Source organism: Physcomitrium patens, chromosome 9 (assembly GCF_059467195.1).
Source record: "Physcomitrium patens ecotype Gransden chromosome 9, ASM5946719v1, whole genome shotgun sequence".
NCBI lineage: Eukaryota > Viridiplantae > Streptophyta > Bryopsida > Funariales > Funariaceae > Physcomitrium > Physcomitrium patens.
Genome location: NC_143418.1, coordinates 17,291,315 through 17,315,446, shown reverse-complemented (window position 1 = coordinate 17,315,446; position 24,132 = coordinate 17,291,315).

Sequence of the window (24,132 nt, the reverse complement as noted above, 5' to 3'; positions counted from 1 at the left end):
ATATTACCTAATCTAACATTTATTACCATATAATATATATCCTATGGTAATATAAAGATAGTCTTGATGTAATAAAGATAGTTCTTTTACAACAATTTTTATTTGATATTATCTACTACATTTATTTGGAAGTAAATACCAAATATATATATATATATACATACATTGATATAAAATATAAAATAGTATTTTATTTTTATTTTATTATTTCATACAATGTTATTTAAATTTTTGTGATTGACATACAATAGACATATAAATGTTATTTTATCACTAATTTAATATAATTTTTGAAAAAGAATTCAATTAGTAACATAAATTCTATCTCTAATAACTTAATAATTTTTTTAAAACATCTTAAAATCTAAGTCAATATTATAAATAGTGCTAGTTTATACATATATTCTTATAAATAAGTTAAAAACATTGAAATTTTTAATTTTAACTTTGTTCTCTAATGATTTGATTTCTTTTCAACAAATTTATTAACATGCTTTAATAAGCTTTAGCTTTTAAAAAAATTATAGATAAAATTAATTTTTATAATTTCAATTGTTGCATAAACATATCTTTTGATTCCAACTTTGAGCTTATATTTTACCATATTACTATTTATATTAGTTTAATTAATATTTTTTCTAAATATTTTAAATCATATTGATATTTTTTATTCAATTTTTGATTAAAAATTCATAACTATTTGGATCATTGACACATCTTTTGTTACTGTATTATTTATTAAAGTTTTCTAAAGCACTCATTAAAAAAAATCAATCATATGATTATGTTTTATTTTATCTAATGTGACTTCTAAAAGATAATTCAACGTAAAGATGTGGATTAAATTAAATTCGATGAGAAGTGTCAAGATGAATACAAAATAAGTAGGATATATATATATGATTGAACATAAAAGCTAACAGGTGCAAAATTTAGTTGGATAAAAAGATAAATATCTGCTAATGGCAATTTAAAAAATCAATAGATGTAAGAATTACTAGTTAAAATATCTAAATTTCATATAATAGAACATAAAATAAATAAAGTATTAGGTTATAAAAGAATAGATATCCTTGTTAGATTTAGTATATATAAAAAAATACATCATTGGCATCTAATTTGTTGAAATAGATTGAACTAAATAAAATGATAAAAATATAGAATTAAATTTTCTTGTCAAATATTTTAGAAGATTTTTATATAGAAATTGGACCTATATGTAAGCAAACCAACTTCTCTTAGTATTATTCTTGGTTTTACAAAGCTTTGATTAAATCAACTGTTGATTTTGATACTTGTTTTGTGACATTGAGATGTTTTAAAAGAATTCACATGATTTTCTAAGTAATTAATAAACATACAAAATATATATATATATATATATATATATATATATATAAATGTATTAGCAACATTAAGGTTTTTGTTAGTATTTTATAGTATTGCATTAAATATTTATATGTCTCTCAATTTGTTTTGTTTAGAATGATGGTTATGGTAGCACTATAATTCTTTTTCATCGTCATTTTTTATTGTTTGAAATTCACATATCTTTTAGAGTTATATAAAAAAATATTCTTATTCTTTTTTTTTATTATTTAATGATTTTACCAGTCTTAATGAAATTCAAATAACGATTTTATAGCCAAATAGATAATCTAATGATGATTGTAGATTTACTCTAAGCTTTAAAAAAAATACCATTAATCTGTAAAATAAAAATATCTACCTGATAATTTGACAAAAAGGTACTTAGATACTATAAGATTGTTAAAAGAATACAAAATATAGAACAGGCAAAACACAAACATATTATGAAAGGAGCAAAAACAAAATTTTGAGTCTTCACAATCTGTTTTGCATTGATGCACATATTCTTGTATCTTTTTTTTTTTAAAAAAAAAACAAAAACAAAAAACAAAAAATAGTTTGTAAAGTTTTACTCCAATAATTAATGGTAGAAATATAATTAAATATCATGAAAGAAAAGAAAAAATTTACCATTACAGTTGCTTACTTTATTCAATTTCTTTGATCTATCATTAAAAACTGATTTTGATTTCCTTTACCATTTCAAAGAATTTTTTGAACACTTCTTTTCCATGTTTCATATTTATTGTTGTTACTTATGTTGCTTATCTACTGTTTATAAAAATAAAATAAAATAAAAATATTCTAACTTTTAAATAGTACCAAGAGAAATTTTCAAGTAATATATCTAATTGTTATAATAGTAAAAATAAAATCAAAATATCTCTTCCTTCTTTATGATATTTTTCAGCTAAACCTTAATAAATTTATTATGCTCTGTAATAAAAAATACCAATAATGAGAGTAATAAAGGTCAATGTGATAAAAAAAAGTATTTGATAGTTTAGAGCTTTATTCTTTAACTTAAATTTTTTGTCAAAGCTTCACTTATTTTATTATAATATGATATTTTTGGACTAATTTTTTTTATTATTATAACTATCATATCTTTGTTTGCCTTATCTTCTTTATTTATCAATTTAAGTTTTTTTTAAATATCATTCAATTAAATTTTAAATTTAGTATCTTTGAATTATTACAAAAGATAATATTGTTATAACTCTAAGTTTTTAAGCTTGTAATTAAAAATTGTTCCACTAAAGTAGTCTTGTTAAACTTTTTACATACTTGGGAAATTTTTCATGTCCTTTATACTTTAGGATATGTGGTTTATGAAGGTTTTTTATTACAACTTCAAATATGTATAGATTTTTAACTTAAATAATAAAATAATATTTTTTTAATCGAAAGAATTTACTAATCTTATAAGAGACATTATTATAAAACCAAAAACCTCTACAATTAAGTTTTTTGAGTTGTTTCTATCCACCAATTGATAATAGAAGTCTCTTTTAAAAACCTCCAATCTTGTAATCTAAATATTTGAGAATAAAAATAGTATTTTGCAACGTCTTTAAATTTTAACTACTCCCTAATTGAAATTCTTTCAAATAAGACATATTTTTTTATAATTTTTTTCTTTGTAATTGTTTATTTTAAATATTTTTGGTTGTTTTAATCTATAATTAATATTTTAATTCTATCAAATAATTTACAAAATATTTAATATTAATTTTAAAACATCTTTAAAGCCACAAATTCTATCAAATAAAGTTTTGAACCTTGTACATTCTATCAATCAAAGTTTTTTAATGTTTAATAAACTATCTATAGGTAGTAGAAGATGTAATGATTTATATTATGATTCTATTTTAAATATAAGTAAGTATTTAAAATCACCAATTCATTTTAGAAGTCGTTCTAGTAATTCATAATATTCTAATGTCAACACATAAAGACTTTGATATAATCAATTACATTAGAAAAGGTTTTTAATATTTTATATATTATCACTTGAAGATTTTTTTATATGATATAAATTATCTATACATCTATAAAAATCTTTAGAATTTAATATCAAGTAGTATATTTTATATTAAATTTAATATATTTATTCAAATTGGAAGTTTTTTAATAACTATAATCTTTTAAAATCAAAGACTTATAAGTCTCTAATCTCAACAACTAAAGAAAATCAAGGTTAATAATTATATTTAGTAATATTTGTAAAATTTTAAAACTACCTATTTTAAGATTCTTCAAAAAGATTAAATTACATATAAATATTAATATTACTTATAATTTCAAAAAATATCTTGTTTCTAATGGTTGTAATAACTTCTATTCACCAATTAATGTTACAAGTCTTACTAATAATTACATGACCTGTAAGCCACTATATCCAATAATTACATTTCTTTAAGATTATTGATTGTATTTAGCAAGGTCTTTATAATTTTATCCCTATATAATTAAAAAAAATTAAATTTGGATTAAATTGCCTATTGATTTTAGAATTTCTTCTAAAATGTAACAAATATTCTATGTGAAGTACTTATAATTTAGTAAAATATGTCAAGTTTTTTCCACTTAAAATTATCATTGTTGTTTCAAAAAGACAAAGCCATGTCAACTCCTTTGAGCACAATTGAACATATTATTCAAGTACTTGTAGGTTATTATTTAAAAGAATTAAATAATCTATACTTTTAAAAATAATTATAAATATGTTATATCCTCTTATTGATTAAATTTTGATTTTAAATAACATTATTTTTATATTTTCTTATAATTTTTTAATCCAAGTCTTGTAATTAATTATGGGTTATGCATTAATTTATCTCATTATTCTATTAGATAAAAATACATATTTTTTTTTATCTTGAACTAAATTATTATAATTAATTATCAAACTCACTTACAACGTCTTATTATTATTATATCTATTTAAAGGCCTAGCTTCTTGTAATCTTCTCAATGTATTATTATATGTCTTTTGTTTCTTCAATATTTCTATGAATTTGCTTCTTTAAATATTTTTCACTTTTTTTAAGGATTAAAAATAATTTACCATATTTCTTAATAATAGTTTTTATTTGATTATCATAATTGTATGCACTTCTTATCATCAATCCTATAAAAAGCATAAAATAAAAATAAAAATAAGCCAAATACTTTTTAAATAGTTCTACATCAATAATACCTTTTTAAGCTATGCAATAAAATACTATTGTTATGGTTATATAATTTATCATTACTTATGACTTTATTTTTTATAATTTTTAATATAAAATTTAATTATTTTAATATAATTTTATTAATATCATCAACTTAATTTATATAAATAAAATTATTATTTTTTTAAAAAAATTATCTATGGCATCATTAATTAAGAAATGAGAAGACAAATATGAATAAGAAATAATGTTGATGACTTGTAAAGCCTTAGTAAAATAAATCATAAAGAAACGTTATTTTTATCCATTTAAATTTTAAAATTAATATTTTTTGAAATATTAGAAATAAATAATAAATAAAAAAGACAATAAAAACCAAAGATAATAGGATTACATAATACTACTTAAAAGACTACATGTATAAAAGAATAAGCTATTTTTTATTATTCTTAATTTTTAAAAATAAAGGACATAAATACTTGGAAGAAAATTTTACAATATATAGATTAGAATAAAATCCTTAATTTTAATCTTTAAAGTATTTTAAAGAAAAGTATATTTTTATTTAATTTTAAAATAATTATTTTAAAATTTCTTTATAAATCTTGTATTCTTTTATAATAATAAAAAGTATGAATAAAGTTGGATACAAATTCTACACAAACTAAGATATGAAGAATTTATAAATTATTCATGTTCTTTTATAAATCACCATGCATCCTCTATTAAAATACTTAATAGTATATTTTGTAAAAAAATCTTAATAATTGCCACCTTTTCATACTAAGATGCCAATTAAGATAGTTATCTTTTAAAATTTTCAATGTAAAGGTCTTAAATATTAATAAGTAGAAAATAATATTATTTTAAGAATAAATAAAAAAGCAAAAAATACATCTTATATGTATATTTATTCTAAACTCAAAAACTTTGATTCATACTATAAGATATAATTACATCAAATATACATTGAAATGTGGAATATACACATTCTATAGTTTTATTTGATCTCACAATGTTTTAAGTAGCACTGCATGAATATCTTCTTAAACACTGTTATGTCTTACTGTGGCATTAATAAATGCCAAACCAACATTCAAATTACAACTGCCGCTGACTCATGCTTGCAGACTACAATCAAAATGCTTTGTATATCATAGCCTTTTTCTCTTAAGTGCACGTCATTTTTCAAGCATCAACGTTAAATTAGACTTGGAAGTTATGAATAAATTAGCTTGAGATAGAAAGACATTGAGGTATATTCTTGCTTACTTTTACATGTATACTTAAAAAAATTCAATCTAAAATATGATAAACAATGCTTACTTTCTAGGATTTTGACATGTCAAACATCAAACTGCCTTCATACAATTGTTATTTTTATGACATTGAAGACTAATCACAAATTTGGATGCATGTTACTTGCCAAATGCCACAACTAATTTTTGAGACCTTAAATTTTTTCTTGTTAGATATTAAAGTTTGTAGGCATCCACCTTACTAGAATTGGTTCAACCATTTATTTACTATTAGGTCCAGGTTTGTTTGGAGGCTGACCATGTTGATGGTCTTTTAGAGCCGAAATTTCTACTTAATTTGGAGAAGCATTGATTTAAGGATCAAAATTAAAAATAGCACCATATCAAGGTTTAGTTTATATTAGAGAATTATAAGAAGGCAGTATCCTCACAATTATCCAACCAAAGGCATAAGGGCAATCATTCGACCACTACTAAATGGACCTTGATTCCTAATTACTACATGGCTTGGATTCGGGACTATAATTGCATTCAATGAATAAGATTGATAACATACCTTCACACTCAAAAGTTCATCGAGAGGGGTGGATGGAGATAGAGCATTGCAATAAGTTTGCAGTGAATATGGTGTATTAAAAATTAAAAGAAAGATTAGAATTTGGTGAGTATGAAAAGGATTCTTATTAAAATTCCTACTTCTTGCATAAATAAAACCCTCTAAAGTGAACTTCATACAGGAGAGAGTTAAGGCAAATATATTATATTTTGAAGATATTCCTTGAAACCCTCTATATTCATAATTGAAGAGTTGTGCAAACAACTAGAGGCCTTAGATAACTATAGCAACTAACGTTGAGAGGCAATGATGCTTGATTAGATTATAGTGCCTTGGTGCTCTTGATAACTTATGTACTAAAAAATCAAATAATAGCCAAAGAACTATTTACTAATTTTGCGTTCAAAGCTCATGTAGCAATGGGCGTTGGATGCATGTAGAGATATATATTTGCATGTAGGAGAGAGATGAACATAGAGTTAGTTTGGACAATTTGCATTTTATTTACATAAACTTTGCATCATTTCAAATACATTCATTTGAAATACATATGAATTGTTAGAAAAGATTTACATAAGAATAATACTAGGAAATCTTCTGTAAAATTTGACCTTCAATATAGAAGAAGTTTTTAAGATTATTCTACGAACAGTTTTTTAGATTGTAAGATTGGTTTAGAAATTTTGTTGATTATATTGGATCTTTGAAATAATTTAGATGGCTTTTTTTTGTTATTCCATCAAAAGAAAGTAAATTAAAGTAAAAATAAATATTTTTGGTTTGATAAAAATGATTTTGGCATTATTATTATAAAATTAAAAGTTACAATATTATTTATATTTTTATATTTTTTTATTTTTAAGATAAAAAAAAATAGAAAAATCTTTGTAGTATCTACAAAGACAAAATTATATATAATATCACTTTCAAAGAATTAAAGTTTTTATTTATTGAATAGAAAACATAAACACTAAATTATAAAGTTTCAATTCAAATGAATAAAATGAAGATTCTTACAATATAATTTATATTTTTGTGAGTCATTGGAAGAAAATAGTTAGATGAAGATAATGCAGATAATTTTGTTGTATTTATACAATGGCCAATATATAGCTTTAAATCTATTTTTATCAAAGACTTTATAATATTCAATATAACAGTTAGATTAAATCATGAAGTAACTAAGAATAAAAAAATGAATCCTATAAAAATTTATTTGGTTCAATTTCCTATCAAAATAAGTGAGTAGATTTTAACCAATATTTTAACATAATTTGGTTCTATAGAAAATTATATTCTATGAATTGAAATTGCTCAATTTTCAAAAGATTAAAGTAAAAGATAATATAAATAATTAAAAAATAAATCTAAAAAAAATAAAAGTATATTTATAATTAAATATATATAGCTATAATATTTAAATATAATATATATTTAGAAATTATAAAATATATAATAGTAATTAAATAATTATTTGATATTTATAAGTTAATTCTATTCATATATATATATATATATATATATATATATATATATATATATATATAGTTAAAGCTATTTGAATATAATTTATTATTATAAAAATAACTCAAAATAATAATAAAAAATTAATTAATAACTAAACTATATTGAAAGATGGAATAATTTATTTTAATATAGTTTAATACATTAAAAAATATTTTATCAAATAAGCTATATAAGTAAGATATGACAAGTTATTGTCAAGGATAGAATCACAAACAACCAAAATGCCAATACATTCTTTTTTTACTCAAAAAGTAGATATTTACTGAAAGATAGAATAATATTAAATTTAGGATGGCTATTATTAAAGAAAAAAATGTTAGCAACTCTTAAAATAAAACTAGGAACAAGAAAGGCCTTGAATAAGATGAAAAAGGCTTCACTCTTGTTTCTAAATATACTATCCAACTAGAAATTATGTAGCAATATTTTGTAAGACATTTGACAAGTGTTCAACTTGCAAGACACGTTTCTAACTTGCAAAATAATTTTATTTATGTGCGCCAAATTTCTCACTTGTACCACAAGTAGCCAACATGTGCAATATGTGGCCAACTTCTTGGCTTAGTTATTAACCTATTAATTACCTACAAACACATATAAAATCAAATCTAAATCTATAAAACTTCTAAGAAGCTATTCTATAATATATTATATAATTTAGCTAATTTTACTTATTTCTATTTAAATCCTCTTATTTAGATAATTAAAAATCTTAATTATATCCTTAAAAATTGTATATCATTTCTTGCAAAAAAATAATAATAAAAAGAAAAAAATAAAAAAAATAAAAAAAATAAAAAAAATAAAAAATCCATAAAATAATGTTCTAATACTTTTGATTTGATGCATATAAATAAGTTAATTTGAAAGTTTGAATTTAATGACAACTCTCACATTTTTATTAAATTCCTAAAATTTATTCTTAACATTATTAAACTTTTCAAGAAGAATAAATCTTGATTTTTTGATAATATAAATTTAAATTTATAATATTTTTTAATATAAGTATTTACTTAATATAATAAAGTTACTAAAATAATTTCTACATCATTTGAATGTTTTAAATTGGTTTTCCTTTATATTAACTTAGATAGTAAAATAAAATAAAGTATTAAAAAATTAATTATTTTTATATTTTATTATGTTTTTTTATTATATTATTATTTGATCTATATTATATCCTCCAAATATAAGAATTATGATATATTTTTAAAATAAAATTCAAAAGTAGAGATATAAAAATAATATAAATTTTAGAGAGAATATTTGGAGTTTTATATTACTTTGAGGTTTTTGAGAAAAATCAAGAGTATCTTGTTTATCTACAAAAGATCAAGTTTGATCTTTTATTTATTAATTTTATAAAAAAAATTGAGAACATAAATCTACAAAATTTCAATAAAAAACTATATATTTGCTTATAACTAAAAAATAAAATAACACCAAAAAATTATTATATCTTAAAAGATAGAGAAATAGTAAAATAGCTATCAATTAAAGTAAAAGAACTAAAAACTCTTGAAGTAGGATTGAGATATAAAATAGACATTAAAAAGAATAAAGATACTTTTTTAGTCTTATATTAATACATATAAATTAATGAACAAACAATACAAAAACTTTCTAAGGATTATAAGACTTATAAGTCAATTATTCATACACTTAGTTCTTTCAACCATATCTTTCAAGAAATAATAGACTTATGAATAAAATGTTGCAACCACATGGTGTATCTATATATTTAATATGTTTTTATGAAGATTTTTTAACATTAATTTAATAAATTATTATTTATCATATATTTTATCACTTATTTTTATTTCTTTTTTTTATTTCATAAAATATAAATATCTATTAATAAAATTAATAATGAATTTTTATAGTAAATAAATTATTATATATGTACTAATCATATTAATTTTTAACATTATTTAGTGTAAAAAGAAATTATAGGTAAAGTCCAAAAAATAAGATATTATATAAAATTTCAATAATATAAACAATGATAATAAATTTTGATGTGCTTAGAAAAACATTTCTAATATGTATATATATATATATATATATATATATATATATATATATATATATATATATTAAAAGATGCATTGAAAATACAAAAAATCTAATCTACTTATAATATATGTATCTTGAAGATAATTTTAAGAAGTAATAACTAAAGTACATTCCATCTTAGTAAACATTTAAAAGCTTCTAAAAACAAAAATATTAATAGTTAATAATAAAGAACAAATTAATTAGAATTTGAACAAGCAATGTCTAAGATTTGGAGCAACTACAATTTTAGAAAATAGACCTTTGAAATTAAGTATAAATATAAGGTTTATGATATATATATATATAGATATATATATATATATATATATATATATATATATATATAGATATATATATATAGATTAATATTAAAATAAATAATAATATTATTAATAAATATTATTATTAATAAATATTATCAACTTATTTATTTATTATATAATATTCATTGATCTAAAAAATATATTTCTTAGTTTTTTATTAATCTATTGTATATATTTCAACAAATGAATAATTTTGATTTCAAATGCTAAAACTTTAACTACAAATTTTTTATAAAATTCACTTGAATATTAGTCCAATTGTATGCTACTTTGACATCTTTGTATCAAAGTTTATTTTTTAGAATATTGTAATTTCATATTTATCCTTAATTTTAAGCTAAAAAATTATAAACGTTATTGTATACAACAAAAATTTCATAGCTGATTATATATAGCTGATGAAAGTACTACATATTTTATATAATTATTTTTTTTATCATATAAAATACTTTAAGTGCCAAAATTTTATATGATAAAAGTTTAAAACTTTGATGTTAATAGATACAAGATTTTTGTTTATTGCTATTGTATTAACCAAGGTTGGTAAGAATAATATGGTGGTTTTTTATTTAATAATATAGATATATAAATTCTTCAAATAAAATTAGTTAAAAAAATAGAATGATAATATTAATTATTAATTCAAAAATATAATTGATATACAATTTATTTTTAATACTAATAATAAAAAATAAAAAATAAGTATATTTATGTGTGAATATTGATGATAGACAAAGATATAAAAGAAGAAAAATTATGTAATAGGATTAATAATTCTAATTCTATTTATGTTATCAGAGGATGATTACTTTGATAGAAATAATGTAATATAAATTTATTTTTATTTTGTTAGGTTATAGATTAAATAAATAATACATCATATATGTTTTGGCCAAGGTAGCATTAGTTATATATAAAAATAAAACTGACTAACAAAATATCACATTGGACAAAATAAGATATAGTGAAAAAACAAATACACAAAAAAAACATAAAAATATAAATAATATCAATCACATAGCAGTCCATTTAATGAGACATACAAAAAACATTTCCAAAATATACATACAGACTTAATGTAGCCAAAGTTGTGAAGTTGTTCAATTCTTTTGGCAATGAATTCAAACATGAACACTTCTTCAAATTCAATGAAATTAAAGATGTGAGATTGAATAATTCTTTGGTAATGATGTCAAGCTTGAACATCCTTCTATACTTAATATATTCAAAGATGTGAGGTTGTTCAATTCTTTTGGTACTGATGTGAAGCTTGAATATCCTTTTATATCCAATTTATTCAAAGTTGTGAGGTTGCTCAATTCATTGGGCAATAATTTTAAGCTTTTATATCTATGCATATTCAATGTTGTCAAAGAAGTCATACTTTTTTGGATTTGGATAATGATTCTAAACTTGAATAATTTTACAAATTTAGCCTTGTTAATAAAGTCATTAATTGCAATTTTGATGGTAGCTTGATCATGTTGTAAAATTTTTCTAAATCAAGTTTCAATAAAGTTAGAAATTCAAAAAATGAATCCAAAAAATATATATATATAAAAATATAACTCTTTAATTCCAAAACATTCAATTTTTTCAACTTTTTCCACATATCTTCTTTATTTAAAAACTTTGATACTTTACCTAATTATAATTCTTTTTTAGATTGTCTATTAAACTCAAAATTTAGAGATAAATATTTTAATTTGATAAAATATTCTACTAAGAGAAGAAATATACTAAAATTATATATAACATTTTTTAATATAAATTTACTATTATTAAAATTAATTTTTAGAAGTTCTAAAAAAAAATCCTTCAATTTCAATAACCATGTTGTTTTAATTTTTGTAAGATATTCCTTCTATCTATATAACAATAAAATCCATTCATAAACACATGAAAATTACTACACTTCTAATCTACTTCTATTTATGTAAATTTTATAATAATCTAAATTTAAATTAAAAATTTCTTATTAAAATCTACTTTAATTTATACAATAATTTTGCTATGATATAAAAGCACCACATATCTTATACCAATATATTCATCTTTTTTATTATTATTTCTATATATTCTATTTTTATAAGAATAAAAAACATATATTATTTTCAATTCTTTTGATGGATCTATATTCATATTCTACTTTCTTGTGATCTTATACTCCAACTCCTTTTCAGCAATCTTTTAATCCATGTCTTGTAATTGATCATACATTCTTATATATCTACCATCATCTATTTTTACCAATGATTGATAAATCAATGTATCCAATGTAATCTTTACAAATTCTTCTCAAATATTATCTTCATTGTTAGTCCATATTTGGAAGGCTCTTGCTTTCAATGTGCCTTAGAAATATACATCACTACCAAATAAGCAACATATGTCCAAAAGCATGTTCTTTTCTTTATCTTTCAAGTTATCAAAGTTTATTCTTAATATATTCCATATCTTGTGGTCACTATTACTTTCATCTCTATTCAAATCTCTTCCCCTCTTCAACCTTTGTAAAGCTCCCTTTTGACATCTCAACCTATGTTGTCTTCTTAAAAATGCATCCATATCATTTAAACTTAAAGATAGGGTGTTGCAAGCTTTTGTAATTTCATTGCCAACCTCAACAAGTTCATTGGGCAATGTCTCTTGGTTTCCACAAGAATGAGTAATAAACAACCTCATACTTGTTTCTTCATCAAGTTCTTCAACATTGATCTTGTAAATTCTATACCAAAATATTCTTTTGATTTTTAATTTTGAGTATCATAATTAATCTACTACCATTGCTTGCAAACAATACATCTAAGGCCATAATATCTTTAATTTGGCTTTGCTTTTTCACATAAAAAAGGACTAGAATAATTTTATTCTTTGTAAAAAATGATTTCAACATATCTTGAGCTTCTTCTATATCTTTTGATTTTGATTTTTCTTTCAATTCCTCAAAGATTTTGCAAGAGATTGTAAAGCAATCTCCACCACTTTCACTAAATTCAATAAAGCATGATGCACCATTCATGGGCTTTACATCATTGAATGCAAACTTTGCTATTATGGTTTTACCTATTCTCTCCATTCTACCAAGATATATTGCCTTGACATTCTCAGCACATAGTTCTTTGATATGTAATAGACATTGAGCTCTACCTAATAATTGTTTTTTGAGTATATTCATCACATTTATTGGTATCAATCTTACCACTTGCATTCGATTGTGAATTTCTTGTGGTTCCTTAGATTTATGAATCTACTTCTTCTATAAACTAAAATATAGTAGATTAGCAATAATTCTTTCTATCAAAAATGTTTTCTTCAACTTCATCAATCTTTTATAAATACTTGCAAATTTTGGTCATTCCAAAAGACTCTACCTCCAACACTCTTCAATGAAATTTTTTAGTTCATTGCAATTTGAAGGCAACTTTGGTCTTTCACCATTCTTTATTCTTTTTAATACCTCTCTTCTCATGCTAACATAATAAAATAGATCTTTTTTTGAAAGAATCTAAGAATAAATCATTGCAAATAAATATACATCTACTTTTAATGGACACAACTTCATTGATTTTGATTTGTTTTCAATACTTTAGGAGCCATGTGTTTTATAATACCTTAAAAATAATCATTCTTTGTAGCTTTTGGATTGCTTCGAATATCAACCTTAGAGACTTCAAAATCAATCAATTTCAAAACAACATATTTAGTAGTCTCATTCATTGTTTCTTCTTTAGTAATATTAAGTAAGATATTTTTTAGCCTCAAATCTTGATGTAAAATGTGTATTTCATGCAAATAGCACATTTCTCTCACAATTTGATAGATAATATCAATAAGAAAAATATATATATATATATATTTTTTTTTTCTTCCAATAATTTTTTCAAACTTATTTGTATCAACTCCATTTTCAAATATAAACTTTTTTTTGTACTTTTTGTAGCATTAAATTGACCATTGCTACTATCATCATCTTCTATTGTAAAATAATATTTAATCAAATTGAGATGGCTTAAGCTTGCTAAAATACTCTTTTTTTCTAATAAAAACTTTTTATAATTAATATAAATCTTTCTTAATTGCACACAAAAGCCTCTACTACTTTACTTTGTAAACTCTTCCAAAACCTCCTTTACCTATATATTTCATAATTTCAATATTTTTCATATTTGAAAACTATTTCATAAAGTCTAATTCTCCACCTTCTATGCATTGTATGTCTTTCAACCTTTGTAATAGATACTTTGCTAATTTATAATATTCAATATTCTCATTTCTACTTGCAAAAACAAACATCATATAAAGATCTTTGTTATCACCTTCTACTTCATTAATGGTTGAAGCATCAAAAGTAATAAGAGTGATCTCTTCAAATGTCTTCAAATTTTGCTTTCTAAACTCTTCACTTTCTACATCATAACATACTTCAAATTCCAAAGAAGTTCTTTAAAATTTTCTTTGTTTTATAATTAGGATATAGCTGATTAATACCAATTTTCATCTCCACAACATCCAAATATGCGTGCATGATTACTACTAAACATAATAAAAAATAATATTGGTTTTCACAATCTCAAGGATCCATCACACAACATTCAATTATTCGTGCTGGCAGATAAGTTATCTCACCTTCTCATCCATGTAAATAAATAAAATATTACTGACTATTTTTTATGTGTGTATTTGAAAAATTTAAAAGAAAAGATTATGCAAGTGAGCAAGTAAGTCTTTGATAGAATGCAAAAGAATTCATTGGCTGCAGAGGCATAGATTGTGCACATTAGGTATGATGAGACCTTCTTTATAGTCTACAAAAGATGTGAGATCCTTAAAATATTAAAGTGCTTTGGAGTTGATGTGCTACTCTACAATAAATGGTCATTACAAAATTATCCTACTAAACTTGACTACACATAAATTGAATTTGGACTAGACTCCTTATGGATGAATATCATCTAAATGCCATGGATCTCAATTTTGTCTATTTTTTTGTAGATCCTACTCCGTTGCTCAAGTAGCCTTGTCCAAACATAGACTATAGGATATTTATAAAATAAAAATAAATATTGACAAATTTTTTTTTAAAAATCATAAATCAATATTCAATACAATTAATACTAAAATTCTAAAAAAATTACATTATTGAGATTGAAATATGAAATCTTAAAAGTTGAAAAACAAAAATATTAAATAAAAATTAAATTTAATTATAAATTTAAATTAAAAAATTATTATATAAAATATTTCTTTAAAAAATTATTTTTTTTAAAAAAAATTAAATATAAAATAATTTTTCAAATTCTACATTGAAAATAAAGAGCTTGAATTTTAAATAAATTATTTTTTAAATTTAAAAATTGAAATAAAATTATATAATGAATATTATAATTTTTTTAAATAAATAAATAAATATGAAAGTAAAATAAGTTATATTATAGAAGATATTATTTTAAATAAGTTGCTATTAGATAAAGGATTGGTTTTTGGTATGTAAGAAGGCCAAGAGATAAAGTAGATGAATGAACAAAGAATCTTAAGAATATAAAAAATATACTAAAATCATATTTATATAATAGATAAGATAGTAATGGATAGTCTAACTAGAATTTTGGATAGATGTATTCATGAAAAGATGGAAGTTGTCTATTAGGACACTAGCCACCACCTATAAGTAACGGATGTTGGAAGTGGAAAATATCTTATTCCATACTTTCTTTGTGAGCAACCTTACTGATGCTATGTATTGGTGACTTCAAGGTTCTTTTTCTTCAATAGGTTATGGACCGACTCACCTTTAGTTATGAACTTTGAAGTTCTTTGAAGACTTTCTTATTGTGAAGAATAGATCTTATGATTATTGTTGATGTTAGGATTTGATATCTTCTAAATTCTCTTTTACATCTAATTATTGATGTAGTTTTATTCTTACTTATTATTAAGTGCATTTATTTTTTTAGAAGGTATCACTCATATTAGAATACATTGGATTTTTACAAGTATGCACCTTTACAAACCAACATGTCCCATGCCAATGTCAAAATTTGCATAAAAAATATTGTACAGTATCTTATCATCCATTAAGTTTTGTCAATAGTAAATGGAAATGTGGATTTTATATTCATTATATTGGAAGTTAGGAAAAAATATTTGCACTCTTAATCTATATGAAATTTTGTCCTTGCAGAAAATAAATATAAAAGAACATAATTTAAAAAAAATACATTTAAATAAAGTAAATCAAATGGTTTATAATACAATAAGTATAATTGAAGATTGTACATAAAAGCAAATTTTTATGTTATTCATGAAACATAATTAAAATTAATGAATTTGATTTTGAGATGTAACTTTTTGTGTTAAAAGCTTAATTAGTTGATAAAAAGAAGTTCTTTAAAAAAATTATTTATTTTTTATATTATACTTTATAAAATAAGAAAATAAAAATAAATAATATCTTTAAAATATACAAAAAATTAGTCTTCTTTACAAGATTACAAAAAAATTATATTAAATATAAAAAATAAAAATATTTATAGTATATATATATATATATATATATATATATATATATATTTATAGTATATATATATATATATTTATAGTATATATATATATATATTAATTCTAATTTTAAAATATATTATTTCTATAAGAAGAATATTTTTGAATTTGAATATCTTTAGCAGCTCTTTTCTTAGCTTTAAAAAATATTTACTTCATTTCTATTGTTGATATTTTAAAATAATAATATGTATATATATATATATATAAATAAAAAAAAAGAGTAAGAGAGAGACATAAATAAATAATGATATTTTATTTTAAGCTCCTTGCATAAAAAATTAATGTATTTTTTTTTAATTTTTTTTAAATATAATTATTTTGAAGAATTTTACTAATTAAAAGATTCATAAAATTTATATTTTTCATAAGGATATCAATTCTTCTAAATTATTATTTCTCTTATTTAGTAAAAAACATAATCTAGATTTATAATATCATAAATATCTTTACCTAAAAATATATTTTTACTTTAATTTAAGATATTTTATTTATTTATTTTATATATTATTATTTCAAAATTCTAAATCACTAATTTTGAATTTTTATTTTTATAACATAATTTTAAGTTTCAGATTTAAAAATGAACAATCTCTAAAATTTAAGCTCTTTATTTTCTAAATAGAATTTAAAAAATTAATTTATATTTGGTTTGATAAATATTTTTAATAAAACTTTTAAAAAATTATTATATAATTATTTTTCAAAATTTTAAATATAAAATAAAAGAAAAATTTTATTTAATATTTTTCTTTTTCAAAATTTAAGATTTTATATTTAAATTTCAATATTACATCTATTTAGAATTTTAGTAATTTTTTTATTCAAATTTGATTCATGGTTTCTAAAATTTTATTGCCAGTATTTATTTTTATATTATAAATATTCCACGGTCCAAGCTTAGGCAATGCTATTTGAATAGCAAGACAAGGTCTACAAAAGGGAAAACAAAATTAGGATCTATGGCATTTTAAATAACATTCATCTAAAAAGAGTCTAATCTAGATTTTGATTTATGTGGTTCAGTTCAATAGAATGGTATGATAATATACATTCATTTTTTAAGGACCATTTGTTGTGGAATAGTACATCAACTCTATAAAACTTTCAAATTTTAAGAATTCCACAACTTTTGTAAATCACAAAGAAGAAGGTCTTGTCACACCCAATGTATTCAATCGATGTCATTGCAGCTAGTAAATCTTTTGCATTATATAGAACCTTTAGTGTAAAGAATTGGGCAACTTCATATCTTTGACTAAATTAGATATAAGAGGATGTTCAAACTTGATATTATTTCCAAAAGAGTTAGACAAATTCACATCTTTCACTAAATTAGATTTTAGAGAGTATTTAAGCTTGAATTTAATGCCAAATGAATTAAGCAACCTCACATCTTTGATTATATTAAATATGCAAGGATGTTCAAGCTTAATATCATTATCAAAAGAATTAGGCAATATCACATCTTTTATTGAATTGGACATTAGAAGGTGTAAAAGCTTGATATCATTGCTATAAAAATTAAACAGTTTTATATCTTTGACTATATTGAATCTGCATAAATATAATGGCTAGACATCATTGCCTAAAGAATTGGACAACCTCACAACTTTGACTTCATTGAGATTGAGATGGTTTTTAAAGAAGTGTTTAAGCTTCACATCATTGCCAAAAGAATTAGGCAATCTCACATCTTTAACTACATTGAGATTGAGATGGTATTTAAAGTTGGCATTATTGCCAAAAGAATTAAGTAAACTCATATCTTTAATTATATTGGATATTAGGAAGTGCTCTAGCTTGACATTATTGCCAATAGATTTAAGCAACCTCTTATCTTTGAATACATTGAATACAAAGAAGTGTTTAAGCTTGATATTATTGCCAAAAGAATTGGACAATCTTACATCTTTAATTGGATTGAATATGAGTAGGTTTTCAAGCTTGATATCATTGCAAAAAGAATTGAACCTCATATCTTTGATTACGTATTTACTTTGAATACATATGAATGAATATAGTAATAAAAGACATAAATCTTAAAAGATTGAAAGATCAAAACATTCATATGTTATTCAAAAATACTAGATATTCATTCAAAGATGATATAATATTAAAATAAAATAGCTATTGCCAAAGATAAGAAGACCAAAAAGTCTTGAAACAAGATTAAGGACTAAAAAGATAATGATAAGATTAAAGAAGGCTTCACTCTTGCTTCCCTATATACTATCTAATTAAGAGCTATGTCGCAATGTTTTATAGGATCTCCAATACCTATTGATTTTGCAAGCCACGTGTCTTAATTTACAAAGCAAGTTTTCTATATGTATGTTGTCGTGATGTAATACGACTATATAGTGAAATTATAATCAAAATTGAATTTCTAATTAATATCTAATTATCTTAATTTAATTATAATTTAAAGTACCTAAACATGGCTTTTATAAAAGACTCTTAGATTATTTTCTTATCTTAATAATTAGTAGGTTGAAGGTTAGTTAGTAATTTTACCTTCTAGGTTGTAGAGACTCTTCTACTACCTTAAAAAGACCATAAATTGATGAAATCAGGTTAGAAGAGGTAAATAATTAGTATAGTTGGTACTGAGGTTAAGTTGAGAGTAGGGATGGGCTAAGAAATCCTTAGGATATGATAGATTGATACTTGGGGGTCGACTATTTGTGAGACAAGGTCAAAATTAAACCTCTAGTCACTAAAATGACGACTTAGGGTAAAATAGGGTTTCATTCAAAGATCGTAGGTTAGGATTTGAGAGCGAGCTTGAAGTTCTTTCCAAAGACATAAGAATTGTTTTGAGAGGGTTTTGGAGGACTTAGCAATTGTTGTTCAAAGTCAAGGATTGTATTAGTGATTTGGATTTTATATAATATAATTAGGGCTAGCAATTTTTGCTAGTTTGTGCAATTGGTATGACATCTATAGTTGAAAATTTGGTATTATTTGGATTATTGGGTGTGCTAAGTGTATAAAATTTTTTGTAATAATCTAATGGCGTGGTTTAGAGATATCTAGTTTTTAGCATAAGAAGGTTTCACAAGGTCGAAGTTTGAGGTTGGATAGGGTTTCTATGATATCTAAAGATCTACTAGTTGAATTAAGGTGAAAATTGGCATGGTATTGGAAGACTTGAAGATCAAGCTACATACCAATTTTGAGACAAAATTAATGGTTGGAGAAGGAGAAATCATTGCTGAGATTTCTACTTCACTTTTTATATACCAATTTTGAGACAAAGTTAACGGTTGGAGAAGGAGAAATCATTGCTGGGATTTTTGCTTCACTTTTTTAAGTTGGAAGCCGAGGGACATTGGTGCAATTTTTGGAGATTTTCTCACAATCTGGAAGTTGGATTGAGCTAAAAATTCTTGAGCATTTAAAAGACTTGTATTGACAATTTCATGCAAAATTTCACAAGTGGATGGTCAGATTGGAAGTTACAGCTTGTTAAAGTTCACTGATTAGGATTGGGATTTATAAGTAAAATCTAAATTTCTTAAATATGAAAGTAACAAGGTAATTGGAATTTATGTATGGTTAAGACTATTAAGAAGAGTGTTTTAAGCACTTTTGAATTGAAATTCAGATTATATTCCTCTCGCATGGATAAAACCTATTAGAGTTTCTTGGCAACTTGTGAAACATAATCTCACCTTCTACAGCTAAGTGTCCGGTGCATTCCTGAGCAAAACAACACGTAATACGACAACGCCACATAGCTAACTTGTTCCATAAGCTACCAATACATGTGGCATGTGATTAACTTGTTGACCAAAATTTTAATCTATCAATCAACTATAAATATGTGTAAAGTCAAAATTGGCTTTGTGAAGCTTCTAGAAAGTTTTTCTAAAAGATATTATAAAATTAATCTATTTTAATTTATTTCTATCTAATCATATAGGTAACTATTGGAATAAATATGTATTTCTGTGACATGTCTTGCCTTCCAAAGATGAGTTCCATGAGGAGCAATCATCATCTTTCATGGATCTTACTGTTCTTCATCTTAATTTTAATAGATATTGTTAATGAAAAGCCTAAATCTTTTTTGCCACATTTATAAGACTTTTTCTTGATTCCCATGTATATTCACTACTATCATATTTGTATTAGTGAACAAAATATTCTAATCTATTTTGGCATTGCCTTGCATTTAAGACTTCTTTTACCTCAAATTCTTGATTATTATCTACTTTTATAAGAGGAGGTGGCATTTGTCTTCTTTCTAAGATATTTATTGTCTTATATGGCTTAAGAAGAGATATGTGAAATAGAAGATGGATCTTCATTGATTCTAATAGATGTAATTGATAAGCAACATGATTGACTTATTTACAAATAAAAAAAGGTCTAAGTGAAATGAGAGTGGACACTCTCTAAGATTTAAAATCCTTTCAATCTATAGTAATATAAATCTTGTCATAACATATGACAATATAGATCAAAACAAAATTGAAAAAAATTAAACAAAATGGAATATGAAAGGTATGAAAAAGCAAAAGAAAATAAAATAGAATTGAATAAAAAATATAAAATCAAACTTTACTAAAAAAAGTTATCAAAGCCATACCTGATCGGATATCCAAATAGCCTTAGCTAGTCCTATTTATACTTTGTTCAACCATCTTGGATTTTTTTAGAATATTTATAATGGTAGGATCTACCTAGATAACCTCTCTAAGTTCTTTTTAGAATATTCTATCGTGGATCTCATATAGACCACCAATCCACTTCTAATTCTAGAAACTTCTCAAAAATGATTCCAACTGCCTATTTCTATGCATTAACAATATAAATATCTTATCCATATTCCATTATAACTAATTTTCTTCTACTAATATAAAACGTCATCATTTTTCTTTTAATGGTATTTTTAAATTACTTCTTAATAATGGATGAGATTTTGTGTAGGTTTTTATGTTGTATTGTGGATGGGATAACCTTTCTAGTGGACTTTGTATAAAAGTTGTGGATGTCTATTCTCAAGGCAAACATAGAGATGTTCCAAAATCCTCTCTACTTTATATTCTTGTTGGTCATCAATCACAATTGGTGGTAGTGGTGGTAATTGGTGTAAGTCCAAAAAACACCTTGGCTTAGTATAAAACTCCTTGAGTTGCAAAACATGGAAGATTGGATGGATCTAAATATGTGGCAAAAGCTCAAGGCGGTATGCAACATCAGAAATCACTACAAAAATGCAAAAAGGTCCAAGCCATCGAGGTGCCAACTTATGGACTTGGGTTGATGTAACAAGTGAAAAATTGGCATTGGAGAGTAACACCTAGTCACACTCTCAAAAGATCTTATGTTGCTGATAGTTATTTGCATATGGCTTTTGTTCATTCTATGTGGTGAAGAAACAATGCCATGACTCTTGCAAGGCCATTATAAGTTGTTGTATAATTTCTTCTATTGTCGAGTTGTTGATATTAATGAAATGATAGAGAGTTATTGGCATAATTGTATGTGGACCTGTTTTAAAGAAGAATGGTGAATAATTAGTACTTGCTTGAATACTATCATTATAAGTAAATTCTAAAGGTATCAAATATTCATTCTAGTGATTATGGTGAATGGCCACAAATTCTCCCAACATATTTTCCAAGGTGTGATGTATAGGCTTTATTTATCTATGTATTTGAAGATAGAAGGCTATAAATATACTAAATTATTTGCCTTGTAGCTTGAAGAAAGTCTACCAATACTTTTTGTAAAGCATAGATCTTCATTTGAAACAATTACACAAGGTAAAATATGGTGACAAAAGATAATAGATCAATCATATAAATATTCTTATGATTTGGATTGAGTCACCACTACTATCTATTAAAGACAGATTCAATATAAACAACAAAAGATTATCTTTCTTTTGCAATATGCATAAAGTTCTTATACTGATTAATAAAAGTTTGGTTGTAATATACTTATGATTTTTTACTTCAATAATAATAGTTTGGATTATACTATTAAAAAAATCAAGATTATAAAAAATCTAATATATTTAAGAATTATATTTATCTTATCATAATGAACTTAAAATAATTAGATTAAAATAAATTTTAATAATATTAGATATTAAAAATTTATTATGACCATTAATTTCTACATTTAAAAAAATAATTTTATAGATAATATTTCTTAAAAACAACAGATGACCATTTATGACTTCTACCTACACATACTTATTTTTTTTGATTAAAGATATTTTATATTTTTTAATAATATTCATGTCTATAAAAATAAACCAATGCTCTTAAATCTAATAAGACATAAGCTTTAAATTTTATTTGGTCATAAAAAAATATCTATTATAAAGTAATATGAAAGATTTGAAGAAAAAGTATGACCTTTATTAGATATTGTACAAGATTTGAGTCGCATGGTATCTATTATAGCTAAAAAAACTTATTTTTTGACACATCGTCTTTTTTGGCAACCATGCTCCTCATTTGTAATTGCCTTGCTTCTTTGGATAGTATTGAGTAGTATGCTTAAATTCCCTATAATATAAGTACAATCCTTCTTGATGACATTGAGTCTTTTTTATTTACTAAGAGATTTAAAATATATTTTATTAATTTTTATAATTTCTAAACTTAATATATAAGTTTCTAAAATTTAGAAGTTATTTCCATGATTTAATTTCTATGTATCTAATTAAATCTTTGTTCTTAGTGTCTATCAAAAAAATTGATTATTACATGCATTGACTCAAGCAATAAATTATTCTAATAAGTTTGTTTTTAATATTATTAACAATAAATCTTTGGTATTATCTTTCAACCTATATCAAAATTGATTAATTAGGACTTTATCATTTGAATCTATATTGCAAGTAAGGTTTTGGAATTTTACAACATATATGGTAGCTAAATATGATTTTTGCTGTAAAGATAGTTTTTTGTCTTTATTATCCTTTCTTGATATGGCCACAAATACTTCTAATAATGAATTTAAATTATAAATGAATCATGAATTATTTTTCATCAAAAATAAAAATAAAAAAAAATACTTATAGATAGAAGTATACCTATGAATCCAACTTAAGTAAATCCATCAAGGTATTGAAAAAGATGCAATTTTAAATAGGGCTTCACTTATTGTAGAGATCTTAGAAATTTTGATCTTGTTCTATCAAACTTTTTTGGCATACTTATCCTTATGTCCTTCATATTTGTAATAAAAATACTTCTTTGATTCAATTATGAATTTGATCTATTTGCTTCTCTTAATTGTAAAACCTCTAAGTATAGACTTTAGACTTCATTGTT